The following is a 26,910-nucleotide window of genomic DNA, read 5'->3' as shown; positions in this document are numbered from 1 at the left end:
TTGGCTGGCGGTGTGTGTGGAGTGGCGCTTTGCTGGATGGTATGCGTGGAGTGGTACTTGGCTGTCTGTGTACGGAGTGGTGCTTGGCTGGTGTTGTATTTGTGGAGTGGCGCTTGGCTGGTGGTGTGTGTGGAGGGGCGCTTGGCTGGTGGTGGGCGTGGAGTGGTACTTGGCTGTCTGTGCACGGAGTGGTGTTTGGCTTGCGGTGTGTGTGGAGTAGCGCTTGGCTTGCGGTGTGCGTGGAGTGATGCTTGGCTGGTGGTGTGTGTGGAGTGGTACTTGGCTGTCGGTGTGCGCTGAGTGGTGTTTGGCTGGCGGTGTGCATGGTCTGGTGCTTGGATGGTGGTGTGCGTGGAGTGGCGCTTGGCTGGCGGTGTGTGTGGAGTGGCGCTTGGCTGGATGGTGTGCGTGGAGTGGTACTTGGCTGTCTGTGCATGGATTGGTGCTTGGCTGGTGTTGTGTTTGTGGAGTGGCGCTTGGCTGGTGGTGTGCGTGGAGTGATGCTTGGCTGGTGGTGTGTGTGGAGTGGTACTTGGCTGTCGGTGTGCGCTGAGTGGTGTTTGGCTGGCGGTGTGCATGGTCTGGTGCTTGGATGGTGGTGTGGGTGGACTGGCGCTCGGCAGGCGGTGTGTGAGTAGTTACTTTCTGTTGGTCACTACACACACTGTTAGTTGATTGACACTCCACACAGTCCATCATTTTCTGTAGTTGCAGTGTCAGAAATGTGGGCGTGTGAAAGTGATGGGCCCTTTAATGGCGCTGTTTGCTGGTGTGAGTGTTGAAATGTGATGGGTCCGCGGCTGGCGGTGTGAATGTTTTGTATGTGTCACGCGTACGAAAGGTGTATGAATGGCCTGTAAAGAGGTTGGTGCCTTGATGTGGCTTTACAGCTCACGAGCTGTGAGTCAGTGGTTCAGTTTATCATACTTTCAATTATACGCAGTGTATTTCATTTTTGTGAAATTACTTGCGTATACAATTGTATGTACTGAATCATCACTCACCCTCATGCCAAATCCAACCAGTATGTGTGTGTGCTTGCGGATTAGATGGGTGTGCAGTAATAATTGTTTTTTTTCTCTTTCTGCAGTAGGGTGTACCTTGTCCCTTATTGTGATTGTTGTTATGTGTTGCTTTTCCATTCGGATGGTGTCAATGGTCTGGTTTGTATCAGGTATGAACGGTGCGTGAATGGCCTGTAAAACGGTTGGTGCCTTGTCGTGGCTTTACAGCTCACGAGTTGCGAGTCACTGGTTCGGTTTTTATGCATTTATTTATTGACAGAGCATTTCATTTTTTTGAAATATCTTGTTAATAAAATTTTATGTACTGAACCATCACTCGCCCTCGTGCCAAATCCAACCTGTATGTGTGTGTCTTTGAGGAATAGATAGCCGTGCTTGAATGTTTGACTTTTGAGTAACTCTGTTAAGGTGTGGTATCATTTTACTCGGGAGAACAAGGGGAACGCTGGGTGGTAGGACATTTGTGCCGGCACGGCGATCCCACGCCAAAAAGTTTGGAAAAGTGCTATTTTTACCTAATTTTAAGGTTTGCAAGGAGTTCTGGGTAGGAAAACATTGGGGGTCCCACGCATGCCATACCTCCCTGGACTCCCCCGGGTGTCTAGTTTTCAGAACTGTTTGGGTTTGCTACTTTGCAAAGAATACCACCGAGCCCCAGGCCACAAACTCAGATGCCCCCCCCCAAAATCAAGGTAGTTTTGCAATAGGGCATTGTAAATTCACCACCGTATGATTTGAACCGTTTCCTGTTGCAGCCACTATGTCTATCCACACAAGTGAGGTACCATTTTTTTCAGGAGACCTAGGGGAACGCTGGGTGGGTGGAAATTTTTTGATCCACGCAGATTCCAGAACTTTCCACCACAGAAATATGAGGTAAATGTGTTTTTTTGTCAAATTTTAGGTTTGCAAGGGACTCTGGGTAACAAAACCTGGGGGTAGGCAGACGAGTCACCGCATCCTGAATTCCCCTGGGTGTCTAGTTTTCAACAATGTATAGGTTTGCTAGGTTTCCCTAGGTGCTGGCAGAGCTACGGCGCAAAAACAAAAGGTAGTCTTTTTGTCCAAAACGTGCTAGATTTCACTGGGAAATTGAGGTGCGACCATGTTGCGTTTTGCGCTGTTTCATGTCGCAGCCACTATGCCTACCCACGCAAGTGAGGTACCATTTTTTTCGGGAGACCTGGGGGAACGCTGGGTGGGTGGAAATTTGTTGATCCACGCAGATTCCAGAACTTTCCACCACAGAAATGTGAGGAAAATGTGTTTTTTTGTCAAATTTTTAGGTTTGCAAGGGACTCTGGGTAACAAAACCTGGGGGTAGGCAGACGAGTCACCCCATCCTGAATTCCCCTGGGTGTCTAGTTTTCAAACATGTATAGGTTTGCTAGGTTTCCCTAGGTGCTGGCAGAGCTACGGCGCAATTACAAAAGGTAGTCTTTTGTCCAAAACGTGCTAGATTTCACTGGGAAATTGAGGTGCGACCATGTTGCGTTTTGCGCTGTTTCATGTCGCAGCCACTATGCCTACCCACGCAAGTGAGGTACCATTTTTTTCGGGAGACCTGGGGGAACGCTGGGTGGGTGGAAATTTGTTGATCCACGCAGATTCCAGAACTTTCCACCACAGAAATGTGAGGAAAATGTGGTTTTTTGTCAACTTGTTTGGTTTGCAAGGGACTCTGGGTAACAAAACCTGGGGGTAGGCAGACGAGTCACCCCATCCTGAATTTCCCTGGGTGTCTAGTTTTCAAAAATGTATAGGTTTGCTAGGTTTCCCTAGGTGCTGGCAGAGCTACGGCGCAAAAACAAAAGGTAGTCTTTTTGTCCAAAACGTGCTAGATTTCACTGGGAAATTGAGGTGCGACCATGTTGCGTTTTGCGCTGTTTCATGTCGCAGCCACTATGCCTACCCACGCAAGTGAGGTACCATTTTTTTGGGGAGACCTGGGGAAACGCTGGGTGGGTGGAAATTTGTTGATCCACGCAGATTCCAGAACTTTCCACCACAGAAATGTGAGGAAAATGTGTTTTTTTTGTCAATTTTTTTGGTTTGCAAGGGACTCTGGGTAACAAAACCTGGGGGTAGGCAGACGAGTCACCCCATCCTGAATTTCCCTGGGTGTCTAGTTTTCAAAAATGTATAGGTTTGCTAGGTTTCCCTAGGTGCTGGCAGAGCTACGGCGCAAAAACAAAAGGTAGTCTTTTTGTCCAAAACGTGCTAGATTTCACTGGGAAATTGAGGTGCGACCATGTTGCGTTTTGCGCTGTTTCATGTCGCAGCCACTATGCCTACCCACGCAAGTGAGGTACCATTTTTTTTGGGAGACCTGGGGAAACGCTGGGTGGGTGGAAATTTGTTGATCCACGCAGATTCCAGAACTTTCCACCACAGAAATGTGAGGAAAATGTGTTTTTTTTGTCACATTTTTAGGTTTGCAAGGGATTCTGGGTAACAAAACCTGGGGGTAGGCAGACGAGTCACCCCATCCTGAATTCCCCTGGGTGTCTAGTTTTCAAACATGTATAGGTTTGCTAGGTTTCCCTAGGTGCTGGCAGAGCTACGGCGCAATTACAAAAGGTAGTCTTTTGTCCAAAACGTGCTAGATTTCACTGGGAAATTGAGGTGCGACCATGTTGCGTTTTGCGCTGTTTCATGTCGCAGCCACTATGCCTACCCACGCAAGTGAGGTACCATTTTTTTCGGGAGACCTGGGGGAACGCTGGGTGGGTGGAAATTTGTTGATTCACGCAGATTCCAGAACTTTCCACCACAGAAATGTGAGGAAAATGTGGTTTTTTGTCAACTTGTTTGGTTTGCAAGGGACTCTGGGTAACAAAACCTGGGGGTAGGCAGACGAGTCACCCCATCCTGAATTTCCCTGGGTGTCTAGTTTTCAAAAATGTATAGGTTTGCTAGGTTTCCCTAGGTGCTGGCAGAGCTACGGCGCAAAAACAAAAGGTAGTCTTTTTGTCCAAAACGTGCTAGATTTCACTGGGAAATTGAGGTGCGACCATGTTGCGTTTTGCGCTGTTTCATGTCGCAGCCACTATGCCTACCCACGCAAGTGAGGTACCATTTTTTTGGGGAGACCTGGGGAAACGCTGGGTGGGTGGAAATTTGTTGATCCACGCAGATTCCAGAACTTTCCACCACAGAAATGTGAGGAAAATGTGTTTTTTTTGTCAATTTTTTTGGTTTGCAAGGGACTCTGGGTAACAAAACCTGGGGGTAGGCAGACGAGTCACCCCATCCTGAATTTCCCTGGGTGTCTAGTTTTCAAAAATGTATAGGTTTGCTAGGTTTCCCTAGGTGCTGGCAGAGCTACGGCGCAAAAACAAAAGGTAGTCTTTTTGTCCAAAACGTGCTAGATTTCACTGGGAAATTGAGGTGCGACCATGTTGCGTTTTGCGCTGTTTCATGTCGCAGCCACTATGCCTACCCACGCAAGTGAGGTACCATTTTTTTTGGGAGACCTGGGGAAACGCTGGGTGGGTGGAAATTTGTTGATCCACGCAGATTCCAGAACTTTCCACCACAGAAATGTGAGGAAAATGTGTTTTTTTTGTCACATTTTTAGGTTTGCAAGGGATTCTGGGTAACAAAACCTGGGGGTAGGCAGACGAGTCACCCCATCCAGAATTCCCCTGGGTTTCTAGTTTTCAAAAATGTATAGGTTTGCTAGGTTTCCCTAGGTGCTGGCAGAGCTACGGCGCAAAACCAAAAGGTAGTCTTTTTGTCCAAAACGTGCTAGATTTCACTGGGAAATTGAGGTGCGACCATGTTGCGTTTTGCGCTGTTTCGTGTCGCAGCCACTATGCCTACCCACGCAAGTGAGGTACTGTTTTTATCGGGAGACCTGGGGGAACGATGGGTGTGTGAAAATGTGTTGATCCACGCAGATTCCAGAACTTTCCACCACAGAAATGTGAGGAAAATGTGTTTTTTTGTCAAATTATTAGCTTTGCAAGGGATTCTGGGTAACAAAACCTGGTGATAGGCAGTCGAGTCACCCCATCCTGAATTCCCCTGGGTGTCTACTTTTCAAAAATATATAGGTTTGCTAGGTTTCCCTAGGTGCCGGCAGAGCTAGGGCTCAAAAACAAAAGGTAGTCTCTTTGTCCAAAGAGCGCAAGATTTCACTGGGAAATTGAGGTGCGACCACGTTGCATTTTGCGCCGTTTCCTGTCGTAGGCACAAGGCTGACCCACACAAGTGAGGTACCGTTTTATCGGGAGACCTCGGGGAACGCTGGGTGGGTGGAAATTTGTTGATCCATGCAGATTCCAGAACTTTCCACCACAGAAATGTGAGGAAAATTTGTTTTTTTTTGTCAAAATCTAAGCTTTGCAAGGGATTCTGGGTAACAAAACCTGGTGGTAGGCAGTCGAGTTACCCCATCCTAAATCCCCCTGGGTGTCTACTTTTCAAACATGTATAGGTTTGCTAGGTTTCCCTAGGTGCCGGCAGAGCTAGGGTGCAAAAACTACAGGTAGGCACTTTGCCAAAAAAGGGTCAATTTTTAACTGCAAAATTTAGGTGTGACCACGTTGCATTTTGCGCCGTTTCCTGTCGCAGGCACAAGGCCGACCCACACAAGTGAAGTAACGTTTTTATCGGGACACTTGGGGTAATTAAGATTTGTAAATCAACTGTTATTACCAATTGAGCTTTCATGCATTTCTCCCTTTCAATGAAAGACATTGTGTAAAAAAAAAATATTTTTGAAAAATGACCAATAATTCCCATGCTAGTATGAGTATTCCCAATTTTGAAAATGTGCAATTATATACTGTTTCTGAACTCTATAATTTGTACCCAATTCAGAAATACATAGGTGTCTTTCATACAGATTATTCCATGTATACATTTTCCAAGACAAAGTGCTCTATACCCAGTAAATGAAAAAATACCATTGCAAGTTGCTGCTCAGTTTTTGGATCTGGGTTCGTCGGGTTCTCGGTGAAACTACAAGTCCTATATATCCCCACAACCAGGAAGGTCTAACAGATGTAACGGTATATTGCTTTCCAAGAGCTGTCAAAATTAGCAAAAGTTATAGGTGAAAACGTTGAGACAAAAGGCTGTTTTTTTCAACAAATTTTCAATTATTCCAATATCTAACTGTTAGTTTCTATAACGAAACCTTTATGGATTTCGACAAATGACCCCTTTCTGAATTCAGAATTTTGTCTACGTTTCGAAAATGTAAGGCTTCCCAGGATCCATTATTGCTTTCAAACTCATTTCTACCTTTAACTGGAAGGAGGTGGAAAGCTCTAAAATTAGCAAAAATAGGCTATGTCCAAGAAAAATGCCAAAACTGAGTGAAAAATTTCGGTTCTCTGACAAAAGACTGTCATTTTCTAAAAGCTGAGAAAATGGAGATTTCAGCCCCACAAACCCTTTTTTGATAAAATTTTCAGGGAAAAACCCAGAGGCTTTCATTTGCAGCCCGTGTTTCCCATTTTTCTGAAAAAAACTAAAAAATCACTATATTTTGGTTAATTTCTGGGACCCCTCCAAGGGAATCCACAAACCCTGGGCGCCTTTAGGATCCACATGATGTTGGAAGAAAAGGACACAAATTTGGCGTGGATACCTTATGTGGTCAAAAAGTTACAAGGGCCTAAGCGCGCACTACTCCAAAACGCCAAAAAAAGCCTTAGCACAGGAGGGGAAAAGGCCTTGCAGCGAAGGGGTTAAAGTCCCCTGTTATTATTAGGGAAGGGAAATAATTTGTCTTGCTCAAAACCTATTCCGGTAATGTAATGGTCACTGAGGGTCTGCGCCCTCTGGTACCACTCACATAAACATCATTGATCTCAATGATAGCTATGAGGTGAATTCCCATGAAATCCAGGATATCCGTGGGTAGTTGTGATATGTTACTATAGAGGTCTGGCTTGACCTATATTAGTAAACCCCCCACAGGACAGCCGATTATATTTTTAATTGCTGGTACACAGAAACTAGCAAAGCCTGCCTTATTTCCTGGAGTTATAATCCAACTCTCTTGGTATAGGCATACGTCAAAGTTCTCTATGAACTCATTCTAGTGCGGGAGCGAGACCTTGCCCTTCGTGCCAGCCACATTCCATGAGATCATCGAGAACGATGAAGGTGCTTCCTCATTCATTTGATTGTTTGGGCTTGGCGTCACATTGGTATTTCTCCTGCTACCTATGGGAGTCAATTATTTTTCTGGTTTATTTGGATATGGGATTTCTGGGATGATACAAGGTAGACCCAGATGCATCTCCTTATTCCTTTTGCCCATGGAACAGCTAGCCACTCTTGATGGCTCTGCTGGGAATGAGGTAGCCTGTGGTGAGGTGGGAGAACCAACCATTGCATATTGACATACATCTAAAATAGTTTACACATTGCCTTTAAGTTAAGCCAGACTGCTTTTGTGACACGCTACTAGAGGGTTAAGCACAGGTTAATTTGGGGTTTGCTTGTATATACCCTGACAGAGATTGTGGTTGCTGCTTGAATAGGGTTACACCCCTTTAAACAAGTAACCAAATTACTTACAAAGACTATATGTGGTTCAGACCAGTTCATACATTTAAAGATGTTTCCAAAACCATGAATTCAGGGTGTGCAGTCAAAAGTTTGTTTTTTTATATCAACCTTCACTAATATCGATTTTTTTAATATCGTAGGGACAGAATATCGATGTCAAGAATATCGGTGACCAGAAAATCAACTTTAAGGTAAGTAATATCGTTTTTTTTATATCGAAGTAAGTAATATCGAAGTAAGTAATATCGTTAGCAAAAATATCGATGTTAATGATATCAATATTTATATTAGTGTTATCTATTTTATATGTATGTTTAACATTTTTTGTAATGTATTTGTATTATTTTTAAATATATGTATTAAATGATTAGAAATTTGGAGAAAAAAATTAAGTAAATTTTGCGTTTTAGTATCAGAGCAGATTGTGGGTTTATATGGGAATAGGCTGGGAAGTAATTTCATTATAATTAATTAATTAATTAATATGTTTTTATTTATTATTATTTTATTGTAAAGTGATTATTAATTGGTAATTAGTATTTTTTTATTGATTAGTTTAGCATAATAGTCATTATAATTTTTTTTATGTATTGTTATTGTTCATTCATTTATTGTTAATTATTAATTGGTAAATCATTTTTATTAATTGATTATTTGATCATTACATTAATTATCTTATTTTTTATGTGAAGCGGGTTGTGGGTTTATATATGGGAATAGGGTGGGAGTAATTTAATTATAATTAATTAATTAATATGTTATCATTTATTGTTCTTCATTGTTAATGTATTGTTAAATATTTATTAAGTGGTAATTAATTTTTATTAATTGATTAATTTATAATTCTATTAATCATAAATAATTCATTATCTTTTTTTATTTATTGGTATTGTTAATTAATTTATTGTACAATAATTATTAATTGGTAAATATGTTTTATTAATTGATAATTAAATTAATTGTGGTATTTTTTATGTGTAGCGGGTTGTGCGTTTATAGGGGAATAGGATGGGAAGTAATTTATTATAATTAAGTAATTCCTAATTTTTCTTAATTAGTATTGATCATTAATTTTTTGTTAGTTTTTCATCGGTAATGAATTTTTATTAATTGATAATTAATTGTGTTATTTTTTATGTGTGGCGGGTTATGGGTTTATGGGGGAATATTTAAGTAAATAATAACTTAATTTTATTGGTCTTTATTATTCATTTTTTTGTTTAAAATTATTAATATCTTATTTCTTTTACAGAATTATTTAATTAATAAGTATGTTAATTTAACCCCTATGCTATTCTGCATTTTCCACACTGTTACACTCACTGGAGTTGGAATAGTAATTTTAACCCCTACGCTATCCAACACTTTCCCTACTGTTGCACTCACTGGGGTGGGAATAGTAATTTCTACCACTACGCTATTCAACACTTTCCCTACTGTTGCACTCACTGGAGTGGGAATAGTAATTTTAACCTCTACGCTATCTAACACTTTCCCTACTGTTGCACTCCTTCGAGTGGGAATAGTAATTTTTACACCTAAGCTATGCAACACTTTCCCTACTGTTCCACTGTTTGGAGTTGGAATAGTAATTTTATTCCCGCCGCTATCTAATATTTTTTGTAATATTTTAGTTAATGTAGTATATAATTAATTTAAAAAAGATTAAAAATAATTGTCATTTTTGTAATTTGTTATATATATTTAATTGTTATTTATATTATTGTTTTATGTGTATAGATGTATTCATAATTTATAAGATATGTTTTAACAATGTATCAGTTATTAAAATAATTATTTAAAAATATTAATAAGTAAGTGTATATATATATATATATTAGGGGTCCGATTCCGATTCGGTAAACCAATCGTACGACCGAATCGAATCCGTAGCCCATTCCGTACGCCTCGTACAATTCCGACCGAATCGCGTAGTATGATTTGTTTGAAAAATATACGACCGTTGCGAACCATGCGAAAAGCAAGGGAAAATCCGTAGGACACGGACCCTCACAGTGAACCGTACGAATCGTAAACATGCTGTACGACCCAACAAGTACGATCCGGACCGGGGACTGAGAACGCGATTCGTACGGAAAATGTTGAGCATGAGCGATTCGTACGGAGAGCCACACAATCACATACGCACTGTACCCCTGCAATCATAGGGTGTACGCACCGTACCCCTACGCACCGTACCCCTGCAATCATGGGGTGTACGCACCGTGCCGGGGGGTCCGTTTCGTACGCAGTTCAAGTCGAAACCTGCTTCTCAGGACATTTTAAGCTTCCGTAGAAAAAGAGTCGTACTGAGTGTTAACAAGACGAATCGTGCTTGCTGAGTCGGAAAATGCTGCTTCAATCCGTACGGACGTCGCGTACTGCGTGTTCCGAATGCGATTCAGACGGATTTTTGAGTCGTATGGTCTTTTGTACGATTCATACGGAGATCTGCTTTGGGTCTGAATCGTACTTCATCGTACGTACGGGGACGTTTAAGGGTACAATTTTGACGGGAAATATCCTCCGTACGGCTATTTGTAAGGGATTTTACCGAATCGGAATAGGCCCCTAAATGTATATGTTTAATTTATTTTTACATTATATATATATATATTTTTTTTTCATTCATTCATTCATTCATGATAACTTTATTGCGACTATTACAGTCATAAAAGCACAAAAGTTAATAAAAAAATCAACTAGACATTTCCATAAAAACTTGGGGGTCGATTACGATGTCGGGCGGTTTGCCTCCGCCAGGATGGCGGTGGCCACCGCCTGCCTGGCGGAGGCAAACCGCCCGACATCGCAAGCCCAAATCCCCCCCGTCATATTAGGATGGCGGAGGAGAAGGCAGCGGTGAAAAACGCCTGTTTTCCCCCTGGTCGCCTTGCGGCCGGGGCAGAAAATGAGTAACATGGAGGCGGTGTCTGTTAGACACCTCCCGCCATATTACTATGGGCTTTTTTCAATGCCTTTCCGTGGCGGCAATGCCGCCACGGAAAGGCATGCGGTGTTCACCCTGGGGGCCCCCGTGGGCCCCCAGAGTGAAGGCCAAAGGGGGGTGGCACACGGGGTTACCCCCTGCCTTTGCATAATCAAAGAGGCAGGCACCGCGTGTTGCCTGCCGCTTCGATTGTGCAAAGTCCTGCTTTTGTTTTTTAACATTGTGGCGGGCGGTGCAGTGAGCACCACCCGCCGCAATGTTAAATTGAGGAATGCGCCTGCCACGGTGGCGGGCGCATCCTAATGGCAATGTCGGGACCCCCGCCCTTTCGGCGGGCGGTCCCGATTTCCGCTAGGGTGGGGCCATCCTAATGTGGCCCTAAGATCTAAAAACCAATTACAGCATGAACCATAGTTTGGCACCAAGACTACCAGTGGATTTCAAATGGTAAGACAGTTTTAGAATTGTATCCAATTTTAAAAATATAAATTAAGATAAAATTATAAAAACATTATTAACATTGTAGAAAAAGTGGTTAAGAAGCGCTCCAAGTGTTCAAAAATAAATAATACAAACAGATCTCACTAGATATCAATTTCCATAAGGTGCCTTCTTTTCAGCCATATTGCCTGTAGAAATTTAGAAACTGCAACCACATACATCGGGTCCATATCTGATTTTAGAAATCTAAAGAAGACATGATAATCCCTAATGCCCAAGTTCCTACACAATTGTATTAGCCATTTGGATCTAGACTGCTTATATGCCGGGCAGAAAAAGAATACATGAATTTCTGTTTCTTCTGCCACTCGACATCCAGGGCAAAGTTAGCAGGCCTCCTCTGACCCCTTATTAGTTGTTGCAAATAGTGACAGAGAACCGTATCTAAATTGAAGGAATAACCTCCTCATGAATAAGGGGTTTATAGAGTCTAAAACCTGTTCAAATAGATAATGAGTTTTAAAATTCAAGAACCTATGAGTCAAACTCGAACCACTGGTTGCTCGAATCAGGCTGTCCACATTATAATGCTTAATTTGTGTGGATAACATTTTTGGGGACGTGGCTGAACAGGACTCCTCTGGAAAATCCCAGACATCCTCCCTACCGATGGCACGAAGCGAATCCTTCAACAAAAGACAAAAAAGGAATACTACCCACGGCCCCATATAACACCAATATAGCTTTGAGTTCCTGCCGGTAGTGGCTCAACTCAGTTGTACTCCACAACCGACGCCAGTATAGCAGGGGTTGGCTCGAGATTAAGTCCGCTACCGGTAGGATGCCCAGGTCCATCCTAAGGGGAACAGTGGGGCAATTGTTGGGAGGGCAGTAATACTTCTAAGAATTTTTTTTTCAGTGAACGTCAATTTGGTGGATTTACTGTGTCCCCAAAGTTCAGCACCATACATGGAGGCCGAACGTGCTTGAACCGTATAAATTTCCAGGGGGGGACTGATTGCTTTTAAAACACAGCCTTTCTATACCTTCCAAAGTCCCCCTATCGCCTGCGTAAGCTTTAGATTCGCCTTGTCGATTTGTGGTGCCCAGGCCATTTTATCATTCAATGTTACGCCAAGATATTCAAAAATATGAACTCTCTCTAACGGGACACCGTCCATTAGTGGATGTGGATAAGTGGTTGGTTTGGCATTGAAAACCATATATTTGGTTTTACTAATATTGACTAGTAGTTTTCTCCTCTTACAAAACTGGGAAAATTCCCTCAGGACTCTCTGCATCCCCATAAGTGACTTAGAGAGGAGCAGAGTATCATCCGCAAACATCAGTGCAGGAAATCTGCGGGATGATATTTTCGGGGAGTCCAGGTCTTACGCAAGGACTAAGTCATCTATTAGTCCATTAAGGAAGAGTGAGAAAAGGGTTGGCGCGAGCACGCAGCCCTGCCTGACCCCCTTATCAACAGGGAATGGATTTCTCAGTTTAGCATTTTTACCATATCTCACTCTGGCATATGTACCCTCGTGGAGGCGTTGCAGTTGAAAACAAAGGTATGGTGGTACCCCCATGGTCAATAGTATACACCATAACTGGTCCCTATCAACCATGTCGAACGCAGATTTCAAATCCACAAATGTGAGATAAAGGCTCCCCTGTTCTAGAACCACATGCTTCCAATATATCATCTGCAGCCTAAACAACTGGTCTACTGTTGACATCTTGGCTCTAAAGCCAGCCTGGAGTTGAGTAAGTATATCACAGTCTTCCATCCAGTCCTGTAGTCTCCCTAGTAACAGCCTCCCATAGAGTTTCTGAGAGACGTCAATAAGGCTGATTGGCCTGTAATTAGAGGGTTCCAATGGGGAACCCTTTTTATATATTGGGACAATCTCTGCGCCTGCCCACGTCGGTGGTGCAGGAAGGCCATATTGAATAGCATTAAACAGTGATAAAAGAAATGGGGCCCAAATTGCCTGCTCACTTTTGTACAGGTCGCCTGGAATTCTGTCCAGTCCTGGGGCTTTGTTGGGCTGAAGTTTATTTAAAGCAGACATCAATTCGGCCATAGAAAATGCCTCAGAGAGAACTTGGAGGTTAAAATTACACACTGGAGCATGTTTAAAACTTGCATCTGAGTGGGAGCTGGAGTATAATTCCTTAAAATGTGAGAACCAAGTATCCTCATTAATATTGGGGTCAAATGAAGTTCTACCTTCCACGTCCACAAAATGAACCAAGTTACAAAAGCTTTTACTATCTTTTTGGTCCAGGGCCTTCTTGATCTCCAACCATATTTCTGTCTCCCTCTCAGTCTTCGCATCTACAATATTTTTCTTATAGGTCGCCCTTGCCTCCTTAATATGGGTGCAACAAACTTAATTTCGCTGCCTTACACTTTTTCGAATACCACGATTTCCTAGTGCCACCTGGTTTATGATTAGGAATACCGCTCTTAAAATAGAAACCAGCCAAAGCCAAAGTCAACTCTTGGTGTAGATCACCTGTTTCACTATGAAAGCTGGGGTGTGTTGTATTTGCCGCAACAGCACTGGATCTCTCCAGAACAGGTATAATACTAGCGTAGAGATTTGCCATCGATTCCTCTGAGTGATTTAGCTTGGCCCATCTGACCCTTCTCCCCCCTTCTACAATAACCAATTTATTTTGGTGCTGCTCGATATTATCTCCTCTCGGGCGGCACCACTGATATTGTAGCTCAATAGCTAGGGGGTTATGGTCACTTTCACATCGTTCTACTACCCTAAAGTCCACACAAAGATGCCATAACTCTGTACTAATCAAAATGTAATCTATAACTGTGGCCTGACCAGACCTTTTAAAGGTGGGCCGGCCTGGATTATCACCGGAGAACCGTCCGTTACAGGCCCTTAGTGAAAAACACAGTGTTAGGGAAGTTAGTTGCATAATTAAGGGGGTCCATCGTTTAATTGGATACATATTTGGGGCAGGTATTGCCCAGATCGGGTCCTCCTCGCTGGTGACTGGGTATGTGATGCCATTCAGTGGTTCGAAATGGCAATTAAAATCTCGACAAATTATGAGATTTGAATTACCTGTTAGATTATTCAAAAGGGTAACCAAACTATCTATAGTTGGAGAAGTCCCACCGTACTGTACCGGTCGGGAATAAATGTTAATAATGACCAGTTTAAATAAATTCTTGTGTGTCAGGAGAATACACGTTAGGTCTGGGGAATTTGTCTCAATTCTTTTAACCTTACATCCTATGTGTGTAGCCACCCATAAACATAGGCCCCCTATATTATTAACTATGTTTTTTTAATTTTATGTATTTTTTACTTTATATTACATTATGTTTTAACTTAAATTAAAAACGATATTTTTAACAAAGATATTTTTGACTTGATATTTCTGTAGGTCGATATTCTGACCTTCGATATTCTGTCAGTGTTTCGAATTCAAAGGGATGGAGAGAATGTGTGCCTATGTGATTGTGTATTTGAAGGAAGTGAGGTACTCTATCTACCAAGGGCAGCACAGGTTTAAAAAGGTTGTTTGATCCAACGCACATTAAGTGGTGCTATAGAGAATCAGAAACATAAAATTACTCAGGGTTGTGCTGTAGTACAGTGAACTTTACACAATGTCTTGTGGTCTAAGGAATATCCAACTCCAGTTTTGGTGTGCATGACAAACTTAGGCCTACTAATGGAAACCATTCAGCAGCCCATCTTCACCAATTTACATAGCGGTACAATACCACAATTGGAGTTTAATAGATTCTCAGATATATTTTTAATAATGATTTTGAGAAGTGCCCCATATGTAATTCATGACAGACGGCAGAAATAGTGCCAATACGCAAAAAAGGCAATAGGGACGATGCTTGTAACTAAAGGCCAATCAGCCTAGACGGTGGGCTACAAAAATTGCTCAGCTGGCAGGTCCTAGGTAAGTTAACCATCTGGATCCAAGAGTATAATATACTCTCGGACCTACAGGCAGGGTTCCAAAAGAGCATAAGTACAATGGACCAACTATTTAGGTTCACCACTCTGTACTGGAAGACAGTAACAAAAGATGAAACATATATTCAGTGTTCGTGAATCCGAGAGCAGCTTTTGATTCAATCCCCAGATGCATATTGGGGTTGGTTCTAGGAAATATGGGGGCCCAGCCGAGGTTTCGTCAATAATTGTACGTCTTCCGAGTGCGAATTCAGCCTAGGTCAGGTGTGCAGGAAAGGCGAATTGACAAGCTCCATCCAGATACAGAAGAGAGTGAGGGTGGGCTGTGCTTTAACCCCCCCACTCTCTTCTCGTTGTACATTAGCGATATAGTAAACTATTAGTCGTTCCAGACATTGATGCTCCCAAAATTGTCAGAAGAAAATTCTCCCCCCCCTACTATTTGCAGACAATACCTTCCTCATCTCAAAGACACCTTCAGGCCTACAAATCTTAGTAAATAGGTATCTACAATTCTGCACAGAAAGGGGTCTGGAACTAAACGTTCTGAAGGCCAGGTACATGGCCTTTAACCCCTACCCCTCTATGAGGTATAACATCAGTGCTAAGGAGATTTGATCAGAGAATGTGCACACATTCGACTATATGGAGGTTAAACTCACTAATAAGTTTTCATGGCATGCACACATGCTTAGGTGCCTCCTCATACTGGAGCAGGAGGTGAAGGGAGTTCTTAGTATGCTCCAGAGGTCCAATACTAGGACACATTCTCCAGCTGTGGAAGTGTCTAAAGTAAAGACCAAGAGTAAAGCACTATGTGGCATAGAGCTTTGGGGTCAGGAATCAGTGAAATGTTGCTCCATGGTAGAAAATAAATGTGTAAGATCTGTGCTGAATCTTCCACAGAGCACCCCTTGTCTTCTACAATTTATAGATGCAGGCTGACTCCCAATTGCCCTGCTTTGTAAAATAAGTCCTGTTTTTTACTGGTACAGATTGTGGTCCAAGGAGGAAATAGCTCCCTATAGAATGCTATTGACAGACCGTATGTGTCCAGGCACTGTTAGAAAGACCCCATGGCTTAGCCATATAAAGAAAATGCTCTACAAACGAAACCTGCCCGTTCTTTGGGATACACCATGTTCCACACCCACAATAACCAGGTCTACTCTTAAAGTGAAATTAAATATTTGCTCTGGGAAGAGGAGGTTATGAAAATTAACCTGCGGAGTTCAACTGACATTTTGGGTTTGAGCCCTTGTTAGATAAGCTGACTCTTCCTTTAACCAGACAGCTGTACCTACGTTTTAGATATGGTACACTGCCAATTAACTGCTTTTGCATCAGATGGGGCATTCACTATTGCACTAGTACCCAATGTCCAGCCTGCAATCAAGAAGAAGAAACACTTCACCATCGCTTCTTCTTTTTCCCAGCCTATGTCTTTGCTCGCAGGAAATGTATTAAACCTATTGTGCCTCTTGTTGAGTGTGTGGAAAATCTACCACGCATTAAGATTGATGAAGTCGGCCACTGATAAGATTATCTATATTGGTGTCTGTAGATTTTTGGCCTCATTATGACTGACCCATAAAAGGGCCATAGTGGGGTAACCGATCATGAGGGGGATATTTACAACTGAAGTGGTGGAGTGAGGCATTAGCCATCATGGCTTAATGCCTCACTACGCCACTTTAGCAATGCAAGGCTGCACCATATCGACAAGAATTAGCAGTGTAGTGCCAATGCAGGTACCGTGTCTGCATGCAGGGAAACGATAGATATGTACAGGAAGGTCCCCCTTCCTGTACCTGAACAATCTCTAAATGCCATTTTGTCATTCTATTTGTGCTGCTTAATGCAACACACATGGAAGTCACAAAATGGCATTTTTTTTAAGGATTGTTTATGTGCAGGAAGGGCCACCTTCCGACACATAACCAATCCAAGGCATTTTTCTTTTTCCATGTGTGCAGCTCAAGGCAGCACACATGAAAAAAGCAAAAAGGAGGACAAATAAAGCATTTCTCCTCCTTATGCCAACTTAAGGCCAGGTTTTTCCTAGTCTTAATTTTGGTGCTGCCACCTATTTCGCTGCCCTTATAAATAGGTGGCAGCATCAAAAACAATGGGTGTTGTGGTGGAACGCCCACTGCAACACCCACTGCCTACCCCTTTCACGCTAAGCATAGCATGAAAGGGGGCCTTATTTAAAAAGCAGCGTTAAGCCACATTAAGTGGCTTGATGCTGCCTTGTAAATGTGGCAAGACTCCTATTGCCACCACGTCACTGAAAGTGACGTTGTGGTGGCAATAGGGGCTTGTAAATATGCCCCTTGAGTGTTTGGCGGACTGTCATCTACTTCAATCAGGTCGCATTTGTCCCACTGCTCTGGAGTACTAAATCTGTGTATTCCTTGTTATTACACTTTCGAAGGATGGTTGGGAGGCTTTAGTATGTACCAAGTTGTAACACTAGCCGGCTGGTATTGGCACCAGCTTCTAAGGCATGGATAAATTTATGTTGATATGATGATGGTGTTTATAGAGAGACTATGACAGTACCAGCTTGTTAGAAATGGGGGTCTCTTGTTGGCAGAGGTAGGTCCCCTTGCCCAAATAGGGACACTTGCTCCTAGTCAGGGTAAGGGTGATACACTCATAAAAATAACCCCTGATCACCCCCTTGGTAGCTTGGCACAAGCAGACAGGCTTATCTCAGAGGCACTGTGTAAAGGATTTGTGAACACATACAGTAATACAGTGAAAACACTACAAATGGACACCACACCAGTTTAGAAAAATAAGTCATTTTTATCTAAACCAAAACAAGACCAAATGACAAAAATCCACAATACAGTATTAAAAGTAAGGCTTTCAAATGGTAGAAATAGTTCAGTTTGATGCAAGTTGTAAATGTGACATTTTTCTCACAAAGTACCTGGGATGCTTCACTCAAAACAAACAAAATGGCTGCAGGTAAGGTGATGCGTTGTTTCCTTACACACAAGGAAGGTGATGCGTCAGTTCCTTGCTTCGGGGGAGGTGATGCGTCGGTTCCTTACTGCAGCGAATGGGAGGTGATGCATCAGTTCCTTACCGGAGAGGAGGTGATGAGTTGTTTTCTTTCTGCATGGGGAGTTGATGCATCTGTTTCTTACTGCGTCCCCAACGATGCAACAGTCTTAGCTCCGTGATGCGTTGATCCAGTACGATGCGCCGCTTCGTGCAGCTGCACAGCGGGGTTGCGTCGGGATTGGTGCGGTGATCTCGGACTTCGGAGATCGTTGCACCCGATGCTTTGTGGGCCGATTTCTTGAGCCGCGCCAAGTGCTGCGATGGTTTTTTAGGCGATGCATCAGAAACAGATGCAGATGCGACACACTTCTTCGAGGTTGCGTCGATTTTCCAGCTTCCAGCGACAAACAGCCTCTAGAGGTCCTAAACAGCAGCAGGCACCTCTTTGCAGGTTGGAATTCCCAGCAAGGAAATTCAGGGGAGCTGGTGGTGAAGTATTTGTGTCCTTGGGACTTCAGAACAGGAGGCAAGCTCAGTTTCAAGCCCTTGGATATCTTTTCTTCAAGCAGGTGACAAAGCAAACAGCAAAGTCCTGTTTCTCTTTTCCTTGGCAGCAAGCAGCCACTGCAGGCCAACCCCAGACAACAAACAGCACAGGAGCAGTATTCCTCCTAAGCTTATCCGGTTCTTCTCCTTGGCAAAGGTTCCCCTTGATTTCCCAGAAGTGATCTAAAAGTTTGGGGTCTGGACCCCTCTTTTTATACACCAAAATCCTTACTTCTCTGAAGGCAGAGAGTATCTGTACCCAGCCAAAATCAGTTCTGTGGGTCACTTTGCAAGTGCACAACAACCTCCATTGTCAGTGTGAGCCCTGGCTTCAGACACACCACAATGGGGCGGAGCCGTCATTGTGGGAGTCAGGCACAGCCCTATTCAGGTGATGGTGCTACTCCTCCAAGCACTCCAAATGCAGACCAGGCCTATTTAGCCCAGCCCTGACTCATCAAACTTCTGGAGCCGCTGTCATCCAAAAGCCAGACATGCAATACACAAACCTAGCAGAGGCATACTGGATGGTTAGGCAAGAAAATACCTACTTTTTCAAAGTGGTATTTTTAAACACAAAATGTAAAAATCACCCTCACTAAAAGATGCACTTTAACATTAGGCCTTCTAAACATTATTTTCATATCTTGTTCCCAGGTTCAGTTATGTTTATAAGATGTTATAAACAAATTCCTCATTCTGGCCTATGGGAACAGATAGCCTTGCAAAAGTGAAAAACGAAATTATTTATTTATTTATTTATTTATTTAAAACATTTGTAAAGCGCGGCTGACACCTTGCAGGTTTCCTGGCGCTGGAGAATACTCTTAACTGAGGGGGACTGACGGCTAGGAGCAAGTGAAATTAGGATTTAAGGGAATAGCCAGGTTTTGATGCGTTTCCGAAAGGGGAGGAGTTGTGAGATTTGATGGATTTCAGGAGGCAGACTGTTCCACAGTTTAGCCGCTGCGACTCTGAAGGATCTGCCCCCCGTCCTGACTTTGTTGTATCTGGGAACAATTACCAAACAGGCAGAGGCTGAGCGTAGGGTTCTGGTAGGGAAGTACCAGGTAAACATGGCCTGCAGAGGTTTGGGCCCAGCTCCGTGGAGCGCTTTAAAGACGAGGCAGAGGGTCTTGAAAGCCACTCGTTGTTTAAGTGGGAGCCAGTGTAATTCGGCTAAGGCCGCTGTGGCGGAAGATCTCCTGGTCCAGCCAAGAACTAACTTGGCTGCGGCCGACTGAACTCTTTGGAGTCGATCTAGTAGAGCAAACTGCCAGTATTTCACTATCATGACATGCCACATACATCAGGGCATGCCCTACCTTTCACATACAATGCACCCCGTTCACATGGGTACATTGGGCCTACCTTAGAGGTGACTAATATGTAGAAAAGGGAAGGTTTGGGGACTGGCAAGTGTGTGCACTTGCTAGGTCAACATTGCAGTCCCAGACTGCACACAGGCTCTGCAATGGCAGGCCTGAGTCACATTTTACAAGCTGCTTCTGTGGGTGGCACACCCAGTGCTGCAAGCCCTATCCGCAGCATTTGATTTACAGGACACACATAGTGCACTGTACTAGGGTTTGACAAGTAAATCAATTAAGCCAATCATGGAATCACTAATCCATAACAATATTTTACGAAGGGAGCACTTGTACTTTCGCACGGAACAGCAGTGGCAAAGTGCCCAAAGCATCTAGACCAGCAAAAATGGAGTACAACACACAGCAAAACACAGGAGGTAGAGGAAAAAAATGGAAGGGAGACCATCGCCAATGGTGCCAGGTTTAACACAGCTAATGTATTTTATTAATTCGCTATCTTCTCAGATTGAAAGGTTAATCCAATGCAGTCCACTGTTTGCACTTATCTATTTTATATGTTTTATGCAACAACTTTTCACACTTTTATTTATATCTTAGTGTATGTGCAAATAATTCCTAAATGCTATCAACGTTCCTGTGCTTTAAAGTTGCGCTCCATTTTTCTTTTAATATGCCTTGTCTGTGTATTTATGTGGCTATTAAGGATCCTTGAATCCGAAATAAACTCTTGATGATGATGATGAATACGTGACCATTCATAGCATGCACTCTTTTTTATTTACCTGTTTTTAGAGAATTATGGCGCTGTATACTAAGTCGCCTTTTCAGAATTCAAGTCTCATGTACACATTTGAACAAAGGGCAATAACGTGTACTTCAGGAGAAGCATGACAAGGGGGTGAAAGCTGGCTACAGGCATGTAGGCTCACACTGGAAATGGAAGTCTGCCATCTGTCATTTCTCTTGTTGACTAGAAGCTTAATCTAATTCAGACAAAGATCCTTGCGTTGGCTGTAATTTGCAAAACTCTGCTACAAAGCATACTTTTGTAAACATCTTATCCAGATAAAATAATTATTTCATTTAATTTCATGGCCTGGAACTTCAGCCAGAAGGCAAGTAACCCTGCATTCATTGGAGTAAGGTGAGTATGATACAGTCTTTTGATTAGGATGGAAAAAACATTCTTGCCCATCTTTTTGTTTCTGACCAGAACTCCCAATGCTCATGTCATCCTAACCAGTTTGAAGGTTTCCTCGAGTCTGTCATTTATGTTTGAAAGTCCTCCATTTTGTCTTTCCACTTGTAGTCAAACGCTTGCGCTTAATTCACCACAACTCTCGTAAAGTAACCTGACTGTCTGTCAGGAACCCACTTTGGATAAGTATCTGCTTTTACTGCCATTTACGAGATCAACATGTTGCTGCTGTTCTCGCTCTACTACATATCCAACCGCCGCAAACAACTGCAGCCAAGTGCTGACAGAAGAGCTGAAAAGGCGAAGACGCTGGTTGGGAGAGTTGGCGATGAAGTGCAAGTAGCAAGGGAAACATTACAGCTTTATTTTTATGTAATCCGTCTTGGAAAATGTATCAAAGTATGAAATACTTATGCGATAAATGAGAAATAGCCAGAGGGCAGCAGGCAGGTAATTTTGCTCCACAAAGCATTACATCATAAACAAAGCATGTTTATTTTACTTATTTTTTTCTAATTTCTGGGCTCTTCTCCAACAATTAGTAAAACCTAAAGGTTTGATCTGCTAGCAAGAAATGTTTATGTGCTTTATTGAAACACACCCACCCTGTGGAAGGCTCTGCTCTATCACCTTTAGGCGACCCTGTAGAAAGAGGCTTCAAGGCATTCTTGTCCTCAAATGGGCAAGCGCAAGCATTCTATTGGCACTAGCAACATGTGGCAGGCTGTGCTATGAAGCTACTGGTAGCACGCACGTGCTTTACAGATGTGACTAACAATGATCGGCTTCAAGCAACCCCGAATTGCAGGGGAGTTCTTGTGCTTAGGTCGTAAGTATTCGGGCGGTACAAAGGCTTACCCTCTGCAATATTGTCTAGCTTTTTTGTGAGGCTTTTTAAATTGCAATCTTTGTTAACTTCCTGAACTTTATTTTTAACAAAAATGAAAAACAGCCAAAAAATACCTGATAAAATTAGATTCATATAGGAAACAACTGGAAAATAACATGTTTTTGGAAGGAAATATTCTTTCAATATTAATGGTGGATCACATGGTGCATTTAACCTCAGTGCCCATAGTGGTATCATAACAACTGATGTCATATTATGCACGCCGCAATTGGCGTGCGTTTGGCTCCATTCTCTGTCATATTATGCACGCCGCAATTGGCGTGTGTTTGGCTCCATTCTCAGATGATGGCCATAAAAGCAGGAGTGCATGCAGACATGGCTGTGTGGTGGAGCATGCAGGTTGACACCCGGAGCCCTTTTCCAGTGAGCACTAGTGGTGACAGACGTCAAAACATTAGGGAAGCTGACACACTGCAGAAGTCCGCACTCTACAGGTATTGAATGACATGCCACAGAAATGATTAATGAAAATGTGGGATTTTCATGCATCTGTTTAATGCAAACATGAGAATGATGCACATCAGCCTATTGTAAACAGCACACACCTGGATACTACAATGAAATGTTTGTAGTAATGTTCCATTGGGGCGTGGCCTGGCAGTTGGAGCTGGACCGTTACTGCTGGAGCATGACAAATTCAGATCTGCAGGTATTTGGCCACTCCTGTAATGGCACAGATGAATTATAAAAAAATAATATGGAATTTACCAAAAGTGTCGTTCAGGTTATTTTAAGCATTTCCATACATTATCATTTTTGGTACCTTCATTCCTTCAAGCGCCATGACTACTGTCCTCCTCTTGGACGTACTCTCTTTAGAGAAAAGTATCTGCTATTCCATCCTTATTCGTGCTTTTGTATTTTCCCAGTTTTTGACAAATAAATATTTGTAAAGAATAATCCTAACAAAGTTTAATTTTCATTTATAGATTTCCGAGATGTCAAACTTTATTGCTTCTACTCTGGAGGATACTTCTTTTGCAAGTACCTTTAATATGGCCAGGGACTACCTAAACCCTCCCCCTCCTTTAACAAACATTATTAAAATGACATGAGAGGGATTTATTTGGAAGCGGGGGCCGTACAACCCCCGGCCACATTAATTAAACATAAAAAATAAAACAAAATTGAAATAAACAATATTTACATGATTACGCAGAAAACTTTCCATGACATTGATTACAATCGATAAATACAGAATTCAGATGGCTAACCTTAACATATTGCTAGTACAAGGTATTTCATATCCGAATCTAACATATTAACCATAATCATACAGTAATTACTTTTCTGCGTATCCTATTCGGGCCTAGGGAAAGCTCACTAACTGGTGTCAGATCCTTACATCCAGTCGGAGTGCGCATGAGATGAGGGCCTGTTTACCGTGAGGGTACTTCCCTCCCGGTTACCCCCGTATGCTCTATTAACTCTATATCCTTATCAATTAATCACACCCTCCAGTCGGAGTGCGCATGCACGGAGGGCCCGTTTACTGTGAGGGTACTCTCTCCCCCCCGGCTACCCCGGTACGCTTTATTAACTCCATTAAAGGGGGCCCTTGCATCTCTGCGCCATTTACTGGCATCATTGTGCACCGGCGGAGTGGCCAACCAGCCTAGAGAAAGCGTGACTCCCCCCTCCCCCGCACCCTTCTAGCCAACAGGCTGTAACTGCCTCTGGAGTTCTAGGAGAGACCACTTGTCCCTCCCCTTGGGCAACCCCATTCAATAATGTCGACGTCCTCTAAGGACCTTAAATTTACTGCTCACCAATCATGACCTTACCGCCTGACCAAGGAACAGCACTAAATACAACGATTGATGACCTGTAAAAGGGAAAAAGTTCTAAGGAACAAAAACATATTATTACGACACACCTGTAATCCATTACATGTGCAACAAACCTGTGAAAAACCTTCATAAATCGCAAGACCAATAATCTGCTTCAGGGGACGGTGGGTGGGGAAAAAATTACAGCCTCTCTAGAGGCTGGCGGGGGAAGCCGTGGAGCGCGGAGTCAAAGAGGCAGACTATCGCGTTGCCCGGCCTTTTAACCCCTTACCTGCCAGGCCGGTTCTAACTGGCCTGGCTTTGCTCCCAGGTGGCCTTGAAGTGATTCTATCACTTCCGGGTCACTGAGAGGCCCGGGGTCCAATCGACTTCAAGGTGCGCCTTTCGCATCATTGTAGCACAACAGGTTTGCCTCCACCACAGAGAGGGGGGGGGGGGGGGGGGCTGGTTCGCCCGCCATACTTGTGGCGTGGCAGATTCCGGCCCTGCCTTTCTCTATGGCCAGGAACTACCTAACCCCCCCTCCTCCTTTATCGAACATTATTAAAATTACATGAGAGGGATTTCTTTGGAAGCGGGGGTCGTACAACCCCTGGCCGTATTTATTGAACATACAAAATAAAATTTAAATAAACAATATTTACATGATTACGCAGAAAACTTTCCATGATATTGATTACAATCGATAAATACAGATGTCAGATGGCTAACCTTAACATAATTCTAGTACAAGGTAATTTCTATCTGAATCTAACATATTAACCATAATCATAGAGTAATTACTTCTCTGCGTATCCTATTTGGGCCTACGGCAAGGTCACTAACTAGTGTTGGATCCTTAACAATTAACCACGGCCTCCAGTCGGAGTGCGCATGCGCAGAGGGCCTGTTTACCGTGAGGGTACTCCCCCCGGTTACCTCCGCACGCTCTATTAACTCCATATCCTTATCAATTAACCACGCCCTCCAGCCGGAGTGCGCATGCGCAGAGGGCCCATTTACCGTGAGGGTACTCCCCATCCCCCCGGTTACCCCCGTACGCTCTTTTAACTCCATTAAAGAGAGCCCTTGCATCTCTGCGCTGATTACAGCCGTCATTGTGCAAGTAGGGGGTGGCCAACCAGCCTAGAGAAAGCGTGTCTCCCCCGTACCCTTCTAGCCAACAGGCTGTAACTGCCCCTGGAGTTCTAGGAGAGACCACTTGTGCCTCTCCTTGGGTGACCCCATTCAAGAATGTCGCCGCTCTCTAAGGACCTTAAATTTACTGCTCACCAATCATGACCTTACCGCCACAGGCCAGCGTAGTTGACCGACTATCTGGCCCCCCCTGCACTTCCTCACTGAAAGGTCATGCCCTGTCCTTAAAACTCCCAAGCCAGGCCACTATATTGTTTAACAGGATTTCATTCCCTACCCTAGTCAGGTGGACCCCGTCTTTTAAGAAGCACAGCTCCCCCAATACACCTGTGTGCGATCGTCTGTAGTTGAGGAGACCTGAACAATTTTCCTATTTTATTATTGATCCTCCTTACAGAGTAATGTAATGCATTTACAGAATCTCCCCCCCTCCATTGAAATCTGGGTACCAGCTGAGACCATACTATGATGCACCCCTGGCATGTCTTAGCTAACCAACCTACCTCTGAAATTATGGCTAACATCAGGCCCCTCTGCCCCAGGTTTACCAGATCGTTCCCACCCAAGTGTAGGATAACTATGCTGGCTGGAGTCCCATGTTTACCCAAAAGGTCTGTAACAAAACCCCTGGACTGACTAAGGCAGAGCCCCCCCTTTTCAATGAAGTGACACCCTAAAACTGGCCTGTTCAACTCCCTGAAGATTTCCTTCTCACATACACAGTACCCACCCCTTTGGAATCTCTGGAGTCCCTGTCACAGGGTGTATCTCGGCCATAGATGTGGAAAAACCAACCCACTTCAGAGATTAGTGTTCCTGACCAACCCCCCTTCTACCCAGTCATTCACAAGTTTCAGGATAATGCTAGGGCTGGCTTACTCATAGGCACTAGACACACCGTCTTGGAGCCCCTACCTGGCCTCAATCGATAGCATCACAGTGCGCCGGATAATGTCATGACACTTACGCTACACTGCAATGTACTTAGCCTTTTGTAGAAACAGTTAGCACCCACAATAGTCATGGCACTAGTGTAAATTCACCATTAGAAAAACCCACCCCTTTCCCGTGCTCCAGCACCTCTAGTCAGTGTGATTTGGTGTATACTAGAAATATAATGGCTTGGAAAGTTTATTCTGAGATCGTAATGTTAAGCACAAAGGTTTTATGTAATGATACTGAGTGATCTCTCTGTAATTCCAAAGCGGAATCTTTGCTAGATGAAGTGCAGCATTTATAATGCAATTTTGAATCTGGTAAAGACTGCGGCATAACTGTTTGACTTTGACATGTATTAGAACTGCAGAAAACCGAAAGGAAATGTCTCCGAGGCAGCCACCGTGTTTTAAAACTGAGAAGCCTTATCCACAATGCACGTACCGCATGCAAATCATGACGGTACGTGTTTAAACGCTTGGGTGCGGCTGGCTATAAAAGCCGCACCCAGTGTTCTAGAAGGCGCTTTGCCTTCAGCTTTGTTTACTGGACTGGAGCGGAGAAAAGAGGCTTCAGGAACTTACCTGGAAATCCGGAATTCAGCATTTCCATCGGCGATATCCGACTTCACTCCAGCCTGGACATCTCTTCTCTCTCGAACCTTGCAGAAAACAAAGAAGGAAGTTAAGTACATTTTGTATAATTAGGCGCCCGACGCAAGAAAGCTACATGAAGGCTACATGAAAGCTTTTGGAACAATTTTTTGGAACTTCTTGGTTTTAGAAGGATATAGTTTTTATTTTTTTTTTATTTATTTTTTTATTAGAGGGATATCGTTTTTCACAGAGACAGTGTCAAAGCAAATAAGGGTTGTATAGGACAATTTTCTCTTTGAAGAAACTGTTAGACATAATTAGATAGTTTGAAGTACGATTTTCTGAGCAATGTGATATTGTCTGTCGAATACTTTCTACCCCCTCTTTAAATAAGGTAAAACTGGAACCTGATCTTCAGGGACATTGGGACTAACTTACGTGCAAAAAGAAGTAAGTTTGACAGAATTAAATACCTTGATAAAAGTATAGTTATGAAGGTACTTTGATTATTCTGGAAACACATGAGTAAA

The sequence above is a fragment of the Lissotriton helveticus genome, chromosome 3_1 (genome assembly GCF_964261635.1).
Source record: "Lissotriton helveticus chromosome 3_1, aLisHel1.1, whole genome shotgun sequence".
NCBI classification, from domain to species: domain Eukaryota; kingdom Metazoa; phylum Chordata; class Amphibia; order Caudata; family Salamandridae; genus Lissotriton; species Lissotriton helveticus.
Note: the sequence above shows the minus strand (reverse complement) of the source record.